Here is a 20,449-nt window from a genome sequence, read left to right on the forward strand (position 1 = left end):
AATTACATGATTGAACAAAAGTTACTCTCTCAGGATAATGGGTCTAAGACATTCGTAGCGCCGTTAGAGATTTAAAAAGGAAGAGAATGGCAAATGTGTATTTTCCGAGTTATTCTGTTTGTCAGTGTTTAATTCTGCATTTTTACATAAATTTGTGTCCTGAAATGAATGTTGTATTTACTGATGTTGATGCAATAATAGAAAATTGGATTATCCACAGTCTTTGGAAACTGTGGATTTTTAAGTGATACAGAATAAATGTGTCCTGGAAGATTTTACAAAGATCTGCATTTGCTACCAGTTAGCTCTTTGTTGGTAGTAAACAGAGAAGAGGTAAAGAAAGACTCCTCTGCAGAGCCAGCTTTAAGAGAAAATGTTCCTGATCATATTATAGAGATATTCTTTTATCTAAGTAGTTATAACAATCATTTCTAGATACTTAAAATTTATCATAGCATTTGGTACCTTTCCATGGTATACTTAATTAATTGTTTTTAGATCTTACTACATTTTACTTTGAAGCAGTATTCTAATCAGAGCCAAATTGAGCAGTGTTAATGAATGTTTTCAAGACGTTACAAATAGCCACACAGAAGCATATACACATCAAGGCTTCTCAATCTGTGGGCCACGACTGCTTTGGGGGGCTTATATCAGATATTTATACTATAATTCATAACACTAGCAAAATTACAGTTATGAAGTAGCAATGAAATCATTTTATGATTGGGGGACACCACAACATGAGGAGCTGACCACAGGGTTGTAGCATTAGGGAGATTGAGAACCACTGATACACGTGGATCTGAGAAATTCAAATGATAACTTTTATAGTATCCTAACACAAAGTTGGTGTGTTTTACTGGTTTTAACAGTGTGGAAAATTGTAATTTTACAAGACACAAATTTTCAGCTCATTAAACTGCATTGATTGGGTAACTTAAAAGATAACCAGATTGACAAAGTGTGAGTTATATGCCACATAGGAACAAACAATTATAAATATAATTGAGTGTCTTGTGCATATTTTCTACTAAAATCATAACATATTTGCTTAAAACTAAACAGAAGGTCAAAAATGTCGATTTTTGCTTTATTTACTTATAAAAGTTGGAAACTGTAGTTAGACAGATCAGGGTATCCTGAGATTTAGTCCTGATCCGGGTATCGGCACTCTCTGCCTATGGCAGGCTCTGCCTACCTCCCCTCGCCTCTTCAGCTGGAAAGGTTACTGGGGTTGAGAAAAGTTCTTTTCAACTCTCAACACCCATGCGCTGATTGCCTGATTGCGTTTCATCCGACTGAGAGTAATGCAAAGGAATTAGACAGGTGTTCCCCAGAGTCACAGCAGTCACCACGCCAAGTCTTAAGCCTGGAAAATCCTTCAAATCACAGGTATTGCCAGTAGGTGTAATTGCTTCCTGCTCTAGTGCTCTGCCATTATGCTAGCAGTGGTCAATCATGTTGCCTCAAGTTATTTGTGATCCACTCCTGTGAACTAGTATTTCCCTGCATTGCGTCAGCTCAATTGTATGACTATATTTTGGCCAATTTGGACCAAGTATGAGCAAAAGGTGACAAATGATTTTCCTCAAAACATCTTTAAATGCTTAAATGCTACTATCTCAAGCCTCAGTTCTGGAAGTATCATGTACTGCTTGGGTTTTTTATTTTGGCCTGAACACTGGAACACTGGAACAGAACAAGGAAACAACTGAGTTATGTTGTATGTAGCCTGGGTTGAAGCTAATACACACACACATACACACACACACACACACACACACACACACACACACACACACACACACAGTGTGTAGAAGTGGAGTTGAACCTGAGGTTTCACAAAAAGGCTGAGCAAGTGTTCTACCACTAGGGTACACCCATCCCTTTCAGCTTTTGACTTTGAGACAGCACCTTACTATATTGCCCAAGCTAGCCTTGAATTCACCCTGTAGTCGAAACACGCACTAAACCTGACTGTTTCTTTACCCTCTTAAAAATAGTTTTGGGCCTATGCCAGTTGGTCCAGATTATTCTTTTTTTATTTTTTTCCCCAGGGGATGTGGGTAGGGTGTAGGGATTAAAATTCTGAGTTCGATACTTGTGTCTTGTGGCACATGAGTATATTCTCAGTACTCAATGGGCAGAGAAGGAGCTCAAGTTTAAAGCCAACCTGGGTTGCATAGTGAGACTGTAAAAACAACAACAACAACAACAACAACAACAACAACAACAACAAAACTGAATTTGTTTCTGCAGCATAAATTTACCAAGGAAAATTAATTTGATCACCAGATATTATTTTCACTGCTAAATAAATTCTCTTGTAGTGAACATTCTCACTGTCTCACGTGTACGCCTGTGTGCGCCTTTTCCTTACTCGTTTTTTCCTGCTTGTGTACGGCGTTCATTGATTTATGTCTTCTTATGTTTTTTTGTCCCTTATGTCTTTCTTTTTCTGCTAACACCTACTGCCAACTCTCTGAGTTCCTCATGAATATTCCCAAGCACATTAGTCATTTTATCATCCTTGTTGAGCAGACTGCTCATGCCCAGCCAGTTAATTGGCCACTAGTCAGCCTTTATATTGGCATATGAGAGAACTACGCGTGGCATTACCATGCACTGCATAAAAATACTTTGGATAACAATTTCCATAATTTGAAAGTGTCCCATGCCCTTAAGATTTTTTTTCTTTTAGAAAGAATGAATAGTTATTAGAATCTCTGTTTGCAAGACTTTCTCAAAAATTTTATCATCTGTAAATGGAATAATTGTAATATTGCCATGGTTTTATTCAGGAAATCAAGATGTAATCAGAAGTAATAATACAACTGGAGGGAAAAAATTTTTTTTCTTCAAGTTTTTCTGCTGAGCTGTCTCTGCGTTTACTCAAATGCACATTTTAATGAAAATGACAAGAACTTCTTATTTTAGGATGTTTTATGTGGTTTGTTCTGCTGTTAGTCACCCCAGTATTAGTCATAGGAGACAAATGATGTCATTCTGTTCCATTTTCTCTGTTACATTTTGTTGCAAACTTTATAGTAGAAAAACTAATCTGCAGGCATTGCTCACTCTGCTGTGTTTATGAGTCCATCTAATCCTTACAACCACATTTTGGGTTGACAATTCTAAAACACCAGTGGATATGGATGCCGATTTCATGAAATATCCCTGACAATAATGCGTCCTGCGCTATTTTTAAAACTTGCAGTAGTCACCCTGCAGAGGAGAAATCGCTGCAACATTCTTTCATTTTTGTTCAATCAATCTTGAGGCATTTGTATTCCTAAGGAAGCCTCTTTCGTTCAGTCCCATCATTACAGAAACCAAAACCTCAAATTACCTCTAAAACTACTAAGTGGATTCCATACAGAATGGACGCTCAGCCTCCATGTTAGCATCTGCCCTCAGGAAGAAAGAAATGAGGCATTTGTGGAGGTGATGCAGGGGGTGAGGGGGTACATTAGAAACAGTACTGGTCTTAACCTTGAATGTTTTTTAGAAACAGTCCTGCTTCTGCCACTGTCTGAGTATGGGCTCCTCTTTGCTCAGTGACCTCAATATAGCACAAATTAGATTTCATATTTGCCTCAAGCAAATGGAGACTCTGACCAATATTATCCTGGAGCCTTCTAGTTCTAAAGCCGGAGTCCTCAGGACCACATTTCCCAAGCCTGACAGACTAAGCAGTGTCTCCTTAATCGTATGTACCAAATCTAGATGAATATTTGTATTGCATTATGGCAAACGAGTCTTTATTTCATCATATTATTCTTACAGTCTGAATTATGTCCAGAAAATTCTATGTAGAAGCTTTAACTATCAAGGAGATTGAGTTTGGAGATAGGTCTTTCAAGAAATAATTAAGTTAACTGGGGATATAAGGACTGAGTCATAATCCAATAGGATTGGCTGCATTAAGAGAGAGACAGAGGGAGGGAGGAGAGAGAGAGAGAGAGAGAGAGAGAGAGAGAGAGAGAGAGAGAGAGAGAGAGAGAGACAGAGAGAGACAGAGAGAGAGAGACAGAGACAGAGAGACAGAGACAGAGAGGCAGAGACAGAGAGACAGAGAGAGAGAGCCCTCTTCTATGTATCACCAACACGAATTCCTGTGAACACCCACTATGAAGGTGCAGAGGAAAGCCAAGCAAAGTGGCCTCAGAAGGAATCTATTTTGCTACCACCTTGGTATTAGACTTCTAGTCTTTGGAGTTACAAATTTTAAAAAATCTGTTGTTTAAACAATCCAGTCAGTTGAATTCTGGAAGACTAATGCAAATTACCTATTTCCTCTGCTCTCAGCCTCTAGCCACACCACCTTTGGAGTCAGCACACCTGTGTTTATTCATGGATTTTACTGACATTCCTAACTGAGTGAAATAGCGTTAATAAGCCCAGCAATCAAGAAGAAGAGATAGGCAACGTTCTTTTGAAGTCAAGGCCAGCCATGTCTATGTAGTGAGTTCCAGGTAGCCAATGCTACATGGTGAGGCTTTATAAAATAAACAAATAAACAAACAAGTAAATAAATGGAAGATTAAGGTCAGGCTTGACAGGGCTAAGAAAACAATTTCATATAAAATATGAGCAAAAATAAATTTAACCATGACAATAAAATTATTTTATTATAGGTAAGAAGGGGAATGGTATCTACAGAAAATAAAAGCAGATCAGAGATATGTGGTCATAAAAAATACAACATTTACATTTTGTTTCTCAATGAGATATGAAGCAACCAAATATATCACAAAATATAGGGAAATAAAGCTTGGATAAAAATTGGAAGAGACTAGGACATAAGAGAAAGTAGATTAAAATTAATATTTACAAGTTAAAAGAGACTAAGTAAAATTCAAGGGGAAAATCATAAAAAATAATAAAATACAACATAACTGGTAATTATTTAATATTCATTATGTGAAATATGAATTTAAATGAAGGCACAAGTTATAAAACAGAAAATTAAAATAAAAAAAATTAAAGAAGAAACAAAGCAATACAACAACAACTAAAAGAGAACTGGCAAAGAAAAGCCAATCAGTGCATAATGGGAATTCTCTGAAGGAGAAGAAAGTAAAGCAAATAAATATATAGATAAAGTGCTGGAATATAGCAGGTACACTTAAGAGCTATATATACCTACTGAGAATTTTTATATCAATGATGTAAACCAAAAGAAAAATGCGTTGTCTATTAAAATAATCAAGTCATGAGAAAATGAACATGTGAGCTGTAGACTTCCTAGCAAATCTGACTTTCTCACACACAGGCATCAGATGCTTCTCAGAAACCACAGAACAGCTCTACCTCAAGACCCTGCCATACCACTCCTGGGCGGATACCCAAAAGATGCTCCACCATACAAGAACATTTGCTCACCTGTGTTCATGGTGGTGCTATTTGTAATAGCCAGAAACTGAAAACAACCCAGATGTCCCTCAACTGAAGAATGAATAAAGAAACTGTGATGTGTATATATATATATATATGTACACACACACACACACAAAGGGAATACTTTTCAGCTATCAAAAACAAGGAAGTCATGAAAATTGCAGGCAAATGGATGGAGCTGGAAAAGATCATCCTGAGTGAAGTAATCCAGACCCAGAAGGACAGGCATAGTATATACTCACTTATAAACCGATTTTAGCCATATAATACAGGATAACTATGCTACAATCCACAGACCTAAAGAAACTAAGTAACAAGGAGGACCCTAAGGAGGATGCTTAATTTTCTTTCAGAGGGGCAAATAGAACAGATACCAGAAGTGGTTGAGGAGAGTGAACAGGACTGAGCCTACAGCAGAGGTCCTCTGAAAGACTCCGCCCAGCAGGGAATTGAAACAGAAGCTAAGTCTCAAGCCAAACTTTGAACAGAGGGCAAGGAGTCTTATGGGAGAGTGGGGGCAGAGGGGTGAGGGAAAGGGTAGAAAGACCCAGAGGAAACAGGAGCTCCACAAGATCAACCAAGCCTACAAATCTGGGCCAAGGAGGGGCCCTGGAGACTGGTGCATCAACCAAGGCCCATGCAAAGAGAAGACCAAGGCCCTCTGCTCAGATGTAGCCAATAAGCAGCTCAGTCTCTGTAGGGGTCTCTTAACAAGGGGAGCAGAGGCTGCTCCTTCCACGGACTCTGTTGCCTGCTCTTTGATCACTCTTCCCCCCACCCCCTAGCAGGGTGCCTTACCAGGCCACAGAGGAAGAGGATACAGGCAGTCTTGATGAGACTTGATTGGCTGAGGTCAGTTGATAAGGGAGAAAAGCTCTCTCTCTCTCTCTCTCTCTCTCTCTCTCTCTCTCTCTCTCTCTCTCTCTCTCTCTCTCTCTCTCTCTTTCTCTCTCTCAAGACTATGGGAAGGGCTTAGGGGGGAAGAAGGAAGGAAGGTAGGACAGCAGGGAGACAAGTAAGGGGGCTACCATTGAGATGTAAGGTGAATAAATTTGGGGGGCTGGGGATTTAGCTCACTGGTAGAGCTCTTGCCTAGCAAGCGCAAGGCCCTGGGTTCAGGCCTCAGCTCTGAAAAAAAAAAAAGTGGATAAATTTTTTAAAATAAATTTTAATTTTAAAAGAGAAATGTAAAACGTCATGGAATTTTAATCATTTCTCTTAAAAAAATCTATTAAAATGGAAAAGTTAGAAGGGTATAATGACTAGTAAGACACTGATATAAGAACCAATGGTAAATGTATATTGACTTACACAAGGAATTCTAAATGAGAATTAAAGAGAGATTGTGGCATATCTAAGGCTGTTCGGACTGAGTACAGCCAAATTTTGAGTACCACACACATGTGGCCACTCACATACAAACACACAGGGCATACTCACAAGTAAAAATAAATATGAAAGAATATATTTTCTTTGATCACATACAAGAAGCACGTTCTTATTTTTTTTATTTGAATAACTACAACATATACTCAGGTTCTATTCTTGATTCTAATTCCGCGTTTAGGTCTAACACATCTGTGACTTCCTCCACTGAATTTTCTCAACATTTTCCATGAGAATTAGTATCAGCCTCTACCAAACTGTCTAGCTCCTGAATGAATTATGAGTTTTCTTGACAGTTTCTACAATGGTGATTTCCTTTCCAGAAAGTTTTCAATTGATCGCGACCAAATCTAACGGAGGAATCACTGGATATGGCAGTGAAACCCTTGGGAAATAAACTACTTAAAAATAAGACTTGGAAGTTGAGATTACTCCCTTATCCATCAGCTACATAACAGAAGTTGTGTTAAGCTCTGTATTCATCTCCATCAGCACACTTGGGTGAACAGAACACTGCCAGTACACTCCTATTTCCCTTATCAAGGTAGACTTTTAATTCACTTTGAAAATCATTGATTTCTGTGGTCTCCTTCACTAGTGCTCTTAATTCGATATCCTGGTCAACTTGCTGCAGTTCCAACGCAAGCACTTTTTGATTAGTGCTTTTGCTATGGAGAAGGTTTTTCTCTATACTTCTCAAAAGCCAACCATTCTGCCTTCAAAATTGCCTCAAAGTTGCTGACTTCCTCACCTCACTCTCAGGCTTTATAGAGTCTGGGCATTGCTCTGGACTAGGCTTTGGCTTACAGAAATACTGTAACTGGTTTGATCTTCAATATAGATCATTTCTGTGAGCAATAAAGCAATTGTATTTTGGAATAGCTTAGTATAGACATCTTGGCTAACTCCATAGCCCAGAGACCTAGCTTTTACCCTTCAGCCTGCACTGGTTCCTCATATACCTTTCTCAACCAATCATTTTAAACATTTGACTTAAAGTGAAAGACATGGGTGTCTTTGCTTAACTTTAACACTTACTGGCCTTGGTATGATTACCAGCCAGCCTAGTTTCAATAGTATTGTATCCTGTGGGGCTCTTCTGGGAAGGTCCAAGTCTGGCACCTCCAGATAGCCACTGAGCTCAGTATACAGTGATGGACTCCTTTCTTAGCAGGGTCTCCTCTGTATCCTAGAAACACTAAGGAGTGTCACACAGCCAGCAGTGAGACTCCAAGCCCAGCTGTTTCCTCATAAGAAACCTGTTCAGCAATCACCTAGGCATTCCTGGAGATACTAACCCTTTTCTAATAATATCTCTTAGTGTCTTGGCTTTCAACCAGTGACCTTTGATTTTCCTGGAGATCTTCCCTCACCCATAGGATAATTAGGTCTTGTTTCTCCTCTCTTATCATATTGTTGTTTTGTTACATGTAGATTAAGTATCCCTAGTACCTCTAGCGTTAGTGCACCAACACATTCATCCTTGAAAGCCCTCGCACTGAATAAGGTCTATAAATGTCTCTGATTAGCAAAATAAACTCTCTCTCTATGCCCCTGCCTTTCCTCCACTGTCTGAGACTGTCTGAGACTCCATTTATTTTGGGGGGAATGGAGCATTCCTCTTCTCCCTGGAGAGTCGCTGCTGAATGCCTGCTAGATGGCCAAACTTGGCTGCCAATCAAATAGCTACCTGCCTGGCTGCCTCAAGGTTCTGAGCCAACTGGGGCTTGACTACCGGCCAGTCAGACGCTGTGAGATCAGTGCTGACCTAAGGCAAATTTCCCACCTGCGTTAGGCCCACCAGGCTTGCATTTCACGAGACCTGCCTTCTGGCCAGCTTCATTCATCTGCCAGCATCCTCTGCCATGCTTAACACAGCAGCTTAACCAAGGGGATATAACATTTTGGTATCACCACAGGCTGTTAGAACACCCAAGCTTCCACTGCCATCTTATACCAGCAATTTCGTTCTAAAAAAGCCAAACTCATTTCCACCACCCCAGGAAGACTAGGAGCCTTGCCTAGTGTGCAGGCCTCATCCTGAGTGCTCTAAGATGCCCCTGAGTGAAAAAGAGGATCGTTGATCTTGAGGTCCTTCTGTTCTCATCCTGAAGGAAGCAGCATCTGGATCGGCCTGTGGGACATGGAACCCAGGCTATCTGCCAGAGAGCAGACAACAGATTACCAGGGAATAGAGAGGTCCAAGATAGAAGAGACAGGGTGTGGATACAACATACATACATTTTTCTGTAGTGGATATAAACATGTTTTTGTTTTGATCCCAAACAACAGATTACCAGGGAATAGAGAGGTCCAAGATAGAAGAGACAGGGTGTGGATACAACATACATACATTTTTCTGTAGTGGATATAAACATGTTTTTGTTTTGATCCCAAGTGTGGAATGTGAGGCTGCCTTGAGTGAGGTCATATGACGGTTGTCCATTGGATATAGGCTTGTGAAAGGGTGTGTAATGTTTGTCCACTAAAGAAGGAACCACCTTTTATGTGGGGAATGTTCTTTACTTTTTGAAAAGCATCCTGTATAGACTATAGGAGAGTATAAATAATCCAAATAACAAAGATCAATTGCTTTTGCACTGATTTGCATTGCTTGGTTGTTCATTGCTCAGCTTCAAGACACTTCTAGAGGGAAATGCTCCAGAGAACACTTCTAGGTGCCAGCTGCTCATGTTGTAGTCACTTTTGCTGGTTTGCTGTTTAATGCATCTGCTGAAACCCTGATGACAAAGAGTGTAATTGCCCCCAAGGGACTGAGTATAAAAAGGTCTACTTCTACTGTCCCTATTAAACCTCCTTTCTCTCCTATCTAGGTGGGTTGGAAGGGAGGTAGTGGCATTAAAAAACCACAAATAAAGCAGGTTTTTAAAAGATTAAAGCCTACATTTATCAAATAAAATAAAATAAAAAACCAACATTTATCTATTAAACTTGCCAATTTATATGGCACAGTTTGTGTAGCCTCCAAACAACTACAACTACTACCATCAAATATTGCTAGTTCAGTCCAGTACAAGGAAGATACAAAATAATGAGTGATCTAGGAATGTCCTTAGAATCACCAAAGGAGCACAGCAACAAAAAACAAGCACAAACTATTAGGAACAGTGCTACAGACTTGTTGGACTCAGGGGTACCGTAAACCTTGAATATGTTTTTAAAAACCAGCATTTTCAATGAGCAATGAAGCAAACTAAAGAGATGTAATATGCCTATTTACCACTAATACTCATTACCATGCTGTGAAAATGACTTCTTGAGCAGAGCTCCCTGTCTACCTGTAAGTGTACACCCTTTTATCACTATTTTTGAGTGTATTCCTCCTCCTGGCTGCCAGTCCTCATAGTCATCATCTTATTCTCTATTGCTTCTGAGATCAACTTTTAAAATCTCACATATGAATGAAAACACAGGTAATTGGCTTTGCCTAGCTATTTCCCTTAATATAGTATCCTCCTGGTTTATCATTATACAAATGACAAGATTTAACTCAAAAGCAAGCACCCCCATCTCAAGGTGATAGCTCCTTGAGGAAAATTCACTTGTCTGCTAGCTATACTTAATCATTCCACAATGTGCACATGTGGTGATGGTTAGCCTTGACAGTCAACTTGATGGGGTTTAGAAACAGCTAGGAGAGAAACCTTAGGCATGTCTGTGAGGGAGTGAGTATCTACATTGCATTAAGTGTAATGGAAGAACCCATTATAATTGTAGATGGGGACACTCCATTTGAGGATCTAGAATGAAAAAGGAGAAAATGATCTTGACATCAGCACTGCTTTCTGAGTTTCCTGATTTTAGAAGCAACAGAGTTAGATGCCTCATGCTGCTGCTGCCATGACTCCCCTGCTATGGTGGATTGTAACTTCAAACCTAAAACAAAAATAACACTTCTTTCCTTGAGTTGATTTTGTAAGGTATTTTCTCACAGCAAACAGAAAATCTTCTGATACATATAGTTTGAAACATCATATTGCACCACTTATCTGCCAATGTAAAAAATAATACTATTATATACATATATGCAGTATGTGTGTGTGTGTGTGTGTGTGTGTGTGTGTGTGTGTGTGTAAAAATTTAGTTTGCCCTGAAACAACCATTACAGTGATTCTTTCTAGCAGGTAACACCATCATGCCCTCTTGAAATTCTATTTCTGAGCAAAATAGTGCAACTACTTGGAAAAATGTGTGGCCCAGCTAAGTGTGTAACACCATATTATACCAAGTGGCAATGGAGCAAGCCAAGATGATTCGAGTCATTATTTAAGTTATGTTAGTTTAGGAGGCAGGGACATACATAGGTCAGTCTGTGTTTGCTGTGCAAACATGAGGACCTGAGTTTGCTCCCTAGAAGCCATGAAAAAGGACTAGGCATGATGATGTGCACTTGTAACCCCAAAGAGAGAAACAGTTAAAACCCTGGGTATTGCTGGCTAGCAGCCTACCATATACAATGTGCCCATGTCAGTGAGAAACCTTGTCTCACAAAATAAGGTGGCTGGTAGCTGAGGTTGACCTCTGCCCTCAGCACACATTCACACACACACATCACATGCACACAAACAAGCACACATGTAAATATTTAATTTTGCCAAAATGAGAATATTTAATGAACATCCAACTAGCCAATGATAGGATAATTCGAACTTCTGTTTGAATACTACATAAAATTGACTTAAACACATCATATACTATGCTTCATACAGATAAGTAGGGGTAATTAAGTAAGTACTTAATTTTGTACCACAGTAACTAAAGAGTAGAAAAAAATAATTCCTCCTTAAAATAATGTTTAATATAAATGTAAGGAGTAAAATATACTAATTTTCAGTCCTTAATATGTTTATAAATCTTAATATTGAGTGTCAACAGCTGTAAACTGCACTGAAAGAGAAGCAACCACATATTATGTGCCTCTATGGAAAAGAAATCACTACCCTTATAGTCTTTTCAATGGCACTCAAAATAGATCTGTTTAAGCCTCTGTATTTGCCTGTCAATTTTCAGGCATTCATCAGGATAATGTACAAGTCTTTAACAGGAGTATGAATTCAGAAAAATCCAGTCTTCGAGAAATGTAACAGGTCAAATGATTCTGGTTCCTGAATAAAATGTAAAGGCAAAGACATAAGGGAAGCCAGTAAATCAAAATGAACTTTACAACAACAACAACAAAATATTAAAGGAGTGATCAAGTCTGCATAGCCACAGTGTCTAGAGACTGGAGAGAAACAAGCTGGTGACACAGAGGAATACATGGCAAAGACTATCATAAAAGTGCTGTTAGTTTCTAAGGAAAGCATAGTAATGGAAATCAGAACTGTGTAGAGTTGGCAATGTTCTTGATGAGAGTGAAACTTGCAATAACTTTTATTATTATTAAATGTGATTAATATGTGTAATAATATCATAAAATTAAACCATTAAAAAATTTTTTTTGGTTTTTCAAGACAGGGTTTCTCTATGTAGCAAGAACCCCCTGGCTATCCTAGACTCTTTGTAGACCAGGTTGACCTTGAACTCACAGAACTCTGCCTGCCTCTGCCTCCCGAGTGCTGGGATTACAGGTGTGACTACTTTTCTCTTTTTTACCAAGCTAATAATAAATGATTATGTGAGTCATGTTTACGTATACTCACACATGTATTCTTTATAATATTTTATGTAGTTACTAAAAAGATAGTAGACAAATAGTGATGGTAGAGGCAGATACCCATAAGCCATCTTCATCAATATGAACAGAGTATCTGTTGTGTTTTATTTTGCTGAAACACAGCAACTCAGGCCCTTTTTTTCCCATCACCCACATCATCAGATCTGGAAGTGATATCATTGTCTTCTTTATTTGTCAATGCTACTTGTAACCAACTTTTCCTCCCTGTCCTGAAACAGTGAGCCTAGTGGAAGGGCTGCACATCAGCTCACTGGCTATAAAATTATAATAGGTTATTATGCCATGTATAGTCTTCAGTGTTCTTCTGATCACATTTTCCTACTGACTCTATGCTTCACGTGTTCTATATGACTTCAATTTCTATTTTGTTGATGTGTCCAATACTTAGCTGCCCCCATATCTCATACCTAAACATGCTACTCTGACCACAGCACGCTCTCTTTCAAGTCCTTATTAGTTTCTCCTGGCCAACAATTCTTTTGTGTCTGATGAAACATCCAGTCCTTTGACCCAATCTATTCCTCACTGCCACCTGCCTGATCTTTATCTCAGTTTTCTCTTTACCCATGTTGGCCTCTGTGATTAATCACCTTAACCACGCCCATGTAGGGGCCCTCAACTCCTTTACCTTGCTCTTGCGCTTTAAAAAAGTGACTGGCAAAAAGCCAAGCCTGATTAAGTACTTCATTCTGCTTACTGAAAGCACTTAGCTCTCTGAACATACCTTGCAGCCGAAGCATCAGCTTGATGACAGTGTTTCACTTTAGATTTATCGTCTCCAATCTTCAATGCGAGCTCAGAAGCACTAAGCCCTGCTGCTGTGTGTATCTACCAAACATGCGTGCCTACTCATCAGGATGGCTCTTTCTTTCACGTCCTTTCTCTTTCAAACAGCTTAAGCTCTCTTATCCTCTTCCCCCACAGTACAATCTTATCCTTGCTTTTCTGTTAACATAAAAGTGATCAAGAGGAATACCGTTGTCTTTTTTTATTATTTAATTTTCCCTTCCATCTGTATGCACATGCTTTTTGAACCAGTTAGGTGAATTTTGGCATGAAGAAGAAAGTAAGTACACTACTAACATTGGGTCTGAAACAAGGCTTTTAATATTCCATCAAATAAAATGAGAAATATGTGATTTCAGTGAAGTTAACTGTGTGGTTCTATGGATCTATGTGCAATCCTCTTGTCCTTAAGATTGTTGCCCCAGCTCCAATCTGTACCAATGTTTCAAACATACGTAGGATTTTTTTTATCATGTGTTTTCTTTATTTTAGGAACAAAAAAAAAAACTCTTCAAACTTTGCCTCTTATATCTCTTAGTATCAGGGTAATATGTCCACTCCTAAACTAATAGTTATCAAGAAGGATATCACACACTTGGCAAGACCCAGTCCACTAAAGTGGATCCAGAGATATTTTATAAAGATCCCACATGCACACAAGAAAGAATGGAGAAAGAACTAGCAGCTGAGGAACAACTAATACTACACATTACCCCTTCACAATTTGTTATTGTGACCATTGCCATAAGTACCCTAAGTCTACTCTTGCTTACGATTAGCATCTTCAGCCATGCATTGGAACCACATCCCCTCTTAATCGATTAGAGAACTGGATTTTGAATGATCCAATTTCCATTTTTATAAAAATGTGTATCCATTTATGAACAATTATTGTCATCCTCAGACAAATGTGAAAGATATTTTTGATCATCAACCTTGCTTTTGACCTGAAGATAATTCTCATTTACACCAGGATTTCTTTCCAAGGCCTCTGCCTCATCATTGTTTCCAATTTATATCTTCAGCAGAATTAACTTACTACTAATTTATGAGGTTTAAAAAAATCTCATATTTTATAAGTTTTATAATTATTGTGATTTATTATTATTAAAAGTGCTCTAAATAATTTCCTGGGTTTCAGCCACTTTTGTTTTCTTGCTTTTACCTTTCTTATTTTAAAAATCTACTCCCTCAATTTATAACCAAAGAGAGGACATAATTAATATAATTATTTTACTAAGTATATTAAGCCAGTAAGTTAGCCTTTCTGATCCCTAATTTCTTCACTCATAAAGTGAAGATTAGGTCTCATTACTCAGGTTCTGGAAAGGGTTGATTCAACTCTACATGCAGCACAGAAGAACCTCTATTTTTATAGCTATATTGTTACTGTTCTTTGCTGCTTTTTTTATTTTTAATGTAGTAGAGTGAAGTTTAGAAGAGTTTGGTGTCTCTTCATTGCAGATTGATGAATTTATAATCAAAACCCATGTTTATTTGCTCTTTCATTTAATCCAGTGGCCTCTAATTTATCATTTTGTTGAACAAAGTAGGTATCACTTAGCATGGATTATAACACACTTTCAGTTTCAGATAAACTTATTTCCCTTGGGAGACTGATATTTGTATTCCTTCCTGACAATGAGAATTAAAAATCTGATTAGCGTTTCCTCCCTTCACTGGCGGCTGAGACACCGGATCAAAGTTAAAGTGCAATCATAGCAATTATCTGTCTTCATTGCTTTTATCTTCATTGCCTTTATCTAGGCCTTATTTGTATTCTGCTTTTCCCTGGTAATTACTTTTTACATACATTTTCCTATTAGCTGTCCTGAATTTCTTAAAGGAATTACTCTCACTTGTTGAGCAAATAAATCTCTGCTACTTGCAATGTGGAGTCACCCATGTGAATAGCAGATAGATTGCGAGAGAACCACATTTGGAGCTTCCACCCTTGTGGCTCTTTATTTAGAGCTCATAATTGAAGCCACTATTTGTTTTCCCTCTCTGTGATGTCTTAATATATGCAGAATGGTTCTTCCAATTGTCGGTTACAGAAGCCTCTTTTATTTGTAAGGTTCAGCTGCTCTGGGGGTGGGGGGTGACAGTCTTTCTTTTGAAGTGCTCAAACCAGGGTTTTTTTTTCCAAAATTAACATTTTTGCCACAGAGGCCAGGCATAGTTTGCAATATATGTATATATTAGACAATATAAACAATATATATTTTTAAAACACTCCATTCCTAATTAAGTAATTTATTAATTATTTCAATATTTTTGTATTCTTCAACTTACCATTCAGATCAAGATGTCAAGTATTTCAAAGGTTTATAAGTGCTTTGTGCCTGTCTTACCCTTGCCTTCAGTCCCATAGAAGCACTACTGTTCTGTCTTCTATCAGTAGTAATTAGTTTGATATATTATTGAACCTTCTATAATAAAACTGGATATAGAATATGAACATTTTATGTGTGTCAGCATAAATATGAGATACATTTGTTTTTGTTTGTATATTTTACTTCCTTTTTATTATACCTAAAAGCTACTGTATTTATCAAAATAAATTAAATTATTTATCTCATTTCATATTATGTCCTATTATATGAATATGCCACAATTTATGTATTCATTTGATGATTTTGCCCTGTATTTAGTTTAGGGATTTTGTGAGGAGGAAATCTATGAACGCTCAATGATGGGAATAAATCAATCTTAATATTGATGTAATACAAGGAGAGGAAATGATAGAAACCATTTATTTCAGTTTCATTTCTGGATTTCTTATGTTAATTTTTCCAATCTGATATGAAAAGATAGGCATGAGGATATTTGGCTGAGGGGAAAGAAACCCTCAATGCCTAAGATGACTGTATTAGAATAGAAAGAACTCCATTTACTTAAAAAAATATTTAAACATACTTTCATAGTTACAACAGTGAGAGATTATTCAGTTCTTGCCTCAGACACTATCTATGTATCTGTAAGAGAGAGGTACTGATATTTAGTGTAGCACCTCCCATAATTGTTCATAACAGCCATAATTAGCACTCATATTGACCTTTTGTCTCTTTCTTTATCTGAGAGAGAAGCAAAAGAGACCAAGAGCTGTCAACTAATATTATTTGGAGCATCAGTGACATTTTCTTTCAACACGCATACCCTTTTTCTCCTGGGCAACGCACAGTATTCCCTTTCTTGTTCTATGTAAATAACAATATCTCGCAGGAATGTTGACTTTAAAAGATCCTTCATTCTTTCTCTTCCACAAAATTATCTGAAACATTCTACATACAGGTTTCGTGTTATCTTGACCTCTGATGTTGCTGATAGATTGTAATGTGCAAAAAAAGTTCAGAATGGTCTCCCTTCTCGCCTTATCTTCTGCTTCTTTATATGCTTCGTTTCCTTATCGACTTTTCACAGACATGCAACTCCTTATTGGATTCATCATTTCATTACCGTTCTTTGCTTATGATGCGTCAGTGTATAAGTTTTGAATTCTTATCTATCTTCTCTTGTGTGGTTCCAAATCTAAGTATACACCTCTGTGTTACAAAAGAATGAAGTAACACATCCAATGGAGAGGCAGAGGCACAGAAAGGGTATGCAAGAGCAGCATGGGTTTTCAGAATTCCCTGGAGCAGTAGTGAGTTGATATTAAGAAAACAAAGTTTTTATTATGTCGGTTTTGTTCCACTTTAAACCTACTTTAAATATTTGTAGTCTGTGGCAGTTACAATGAGAATAACCCCCAAAGGCTTCATATATTTTTAATGCTTGGGCTGTAGTTGGTAGGGCTGTATGAAAAAGGGTTAGGAGGTGTGGCCTTGTTGGAGTGGTGGCTTTGAGATGTCAAGGCTCACCTGAGGGCTAGTTTCTCTCTCTCTCTCTCTCTCTCTCTCTCTCTCTCTCTCTCTCTCTCTCTCTCTCTCCTCTCTTCTCTCTCTCTCTCATACAGACACACACACACACACACACACACACACACACACACACACACACCACATGTTTTCTTATGGATAAGGTGTGAGCTGTTAGCTACTAATCCAATGTCATGCCTGCATGTCTGCTGTCATGTTCCCTGCCTTAATGGTCCAAGACTTACTTGAAACTCTAACTCACCCCCATATTAAATGCTTACTTGTATATGTTGCCTTGGTCATGGTATCTCTTCACAGCAATAGACAGTAATAGAACTTAGCCCATCAAGAAGACTACAGATGGGTAAGTGTCTGTGGTTTGTCTAAGACATGCTTGTCCAGGTATCTTCTGGAATGAAAACACTTAGGTCCATTCCCCATCATCTTTTTGCATAAAGAGAGATCCTGGAAAAATATCTTTGTAGTATTTCATTTATTATAAAGGGGTTTGAGAATCCATATATCCCCAACTTTGCCTGTTCTGTGCTCACCATAGTGTCCTACAAGTAATCATAGACTTGTGTACCACTAGGGGCTAGCTTTTCAGAAATCAACTGATATAGAACCATCTCATACCATAAGCACTCTTAATAATTATAATCTGTCATTTCTTCCATTTTTTCTGGTTCAGAATCTGGAAAAGGCTTTTTCTTACTTGGGAAAACACCACATAGCAGATGCTGTGAGTACATCAAGGCCATGGCTTCTGGGGAGGATTCGGCAATGGTCTTAGGGGGCTGTGATTGTGGCCAAGGCCAGGCTATGGTTGGGGCTGTGTGGCTCTGTGGAGATAAAGCTCAAGACAAAGTGTTGAACCCAGTCATGAAGCTGGGCTGCCTGGTTATGGACATGAAGATCAAGTCCTTGGAGAAGATCTATCTGTACTCCCTCCCAATTAAGGAATCCAAGATTATTGACTTTTTCCTGGCCATATCCCTAAAGGATGAGGTTCTAAACATCATGCCAGTACAGAAACAGACATGAGCTGGCTGTCGGACCAAGTTCAAGGTTTTTGTCGCTATTGGAGATTACAATGGTCATGTTGGTCTTGGTGATAAGTGCTTCAAAGACGTAGCCATTGCCATCCAAGGGCCATCATCTTCAACAAGCTTTCCATCGTCCCTGTTTGGGGAGGCTTCTGGGGAAACAAGATTGGCAAGCCACACACTGTTACTGTTTTGTGCAAGACGACAGGCCGCTGTGGCTCTCTTTTAGTGCATCTCATCCCTACCCCCAGAGGTACTGGTACCATCTCTGTTCCTGTGCCCAAGTGCCACGGACTGTCTCTGTCAGGTATAGGTCCTTCAGAATGAGAGTTCTCAAAGCGTTGGTGGGCAAAGATAGGCGAGTGAGAAACATGAAACACAAGGGAGAGTTTAAGTCTGAGTATATTTTGCAGGCAAGCAAGCAGGGATTTTATACACATTTTTTGGAAGAGAGAGTGTTTTTGTTACATTTTTTTATACAATTCAAAATACAGGATACAAAGTAATAATGTCATCAATCTTTTTGTTTTGTTTTGTTTTGTTTTGATTTTTGATTTTTCCAGACAGGGTCTCTCTGTGTTAGCTTTGGCTGTCCTGGACTCACTTTGTAGACCAGGCTGGCCTCGAACTCACAGTGATCCGCCTGCCTCTGCCTCCTGAGTGCTAGGATTAAAGGTGTGTGCCACCATGCCCGGCAATGTCATTAATCTTGAATCACCATTCTTAAGCCATTAGACTGGTATCAGTATGCATGTGCCCTCTTTATCAAAGGTCAATGTTCTCTCATTGTGCGAAACATCTGTGAGTCAAGACAGTTTTTTCTTAGCTCTTCTCGTCACTATCTGGAGCTTTCTTATACACATTATTTGTAAGTCATAATGTGAACTATTAACTGGTGATTAATTCTTAGCCATGTTTATTTTAATAAGTGGAGCAGAACCTGAATGGCCCTTGGCTGCAGTCCCAAGTTAGAGCTTCTCCTTAGCGACAAAGTTACATTTGAAAAGTTCTGATAAGAAAGTGAAAACAAAGGCAGAATGTTCCAAAACAAATGAGTAAGAAAAACAAAGGCTGCAATCAGTCACTCCTAGCAGGAATATCAGACCCATTCCAGGAGGCTCTCCCTGGGCCGGGGTCATCGCATCAGGTTCTGCAGTATCCTCTGTCATACAGACTCCACCGGACGCGTAGTGACACCCAAGAAGCTACTGATGATGGCCAGTGTTGATGACTGTTACATTATCAGCCAGGGGCTGTACTGCCACCCTGGGCGACTTTACCACGGTTACCTTTGATGTCAACTCCAAGACCTACAGCTACCTGACATTTGACCTCTGGAAACAGACCATGTTTACCAAGTCTCCTTATCAGGAATTCACTGAACATCTTGTGAAAACTCACACCAGAGTCTCTGTTCAAAGGACCCAGACTCCAGCTGTGGCTACCACATAGGGTGTTTTGTTTTGTTGTTTTGTTGTTTTTTAGTTGGAAGTTGACTGTTTCGAGGAGTAGGCCAGAGTCCCCTCAGAACTTCTGAAATTGTTTCTTGGTGCCAGCAGCCTTGGTGACCTTGAGCACATTGAATCAAACGATCTTGCTCAGGGGCCTGCACCCTCCCACGGTGACAATGTCGCCACTCTATACATCCCTGAAACGGGACAAGTGCACAGACATGTTCTTGTGGCATTTCTCAAAGCGATTGTACTTTCAGATGTAATTGAGACAGTCCCAGCCAATGACAATGGACCTCTTGAGTCATCTTTGTCACGACACCAGACAGGATCCAAGCTCGGATGGAGTCATCACCAGTGAAGGGCCCTTTCTTGTCTGTGTAGGTGTCCTTGATGGCCTCCTTGGAGGTCTTGAAGCCTAGATTGCTATTTTTGAAGTGCTGAAGGAGATTTTTCGTGCCGGTTTCTAACAGCAAAACACGCTTCTTGTTTTGAAATATCGTAGGCTGCTTTTGGTAAGCACGCTCTGTCTGAATGTCGGCCATCTTCCTGGCAGCCCGGAAAAAAAAAAGAGCTAGGCCATCTCCCGGGCTTCCTTCCCCATAGGGGTTCTTATACAAGAAAAATAAAGTGAATTAAGTCTGAAAGAAAAAAAAAAAAGAGAATCTGGAAAAGAATAATAATCATGGTTGGGCTAATTTGCATATTATAATGTGCCACTCACTAAGTTATACTCGGTGCTGGACAGGAAGGATTTATGTCTGGCATAAGTCCTTCCACAAACATTTCTTCTTTCCTTATGTCCCATCATTCAGACCC

The 20,449-nt window shown here is 38.9% G+C and overlaps 1 pseudogene across 1 annotated transcript; it reads right to left on the reverse strand.

The window, feature by feature from the left end:
• Positions 1-19,545: 19,545 nt before the first annotated feature.
• Positions 19,546-20,175, reverse strand: LOC311606413 (small ribosomal subunit protein uS17-like; annotated as a pseudogene). Its single transcript has one exon. The product of its transcript is annotated as a small ribosomal subunit protein uS17-like (transcript).
• Between the last annotated feature and the right edge of the window lie 274 nt (positions 20,176-20,449).

This window comes from Acomys minous (genome assembly GCF_964271855.1).
Source record: "Acomys minous genome assembly, chromosome: 10".
NCBI classification, from domain to species: domain Eukaryota; kingdom Metazoa; phylum Chordata; class Mammalia; order Rodentia; family Muridae; genus Acomys; species Acomys minous.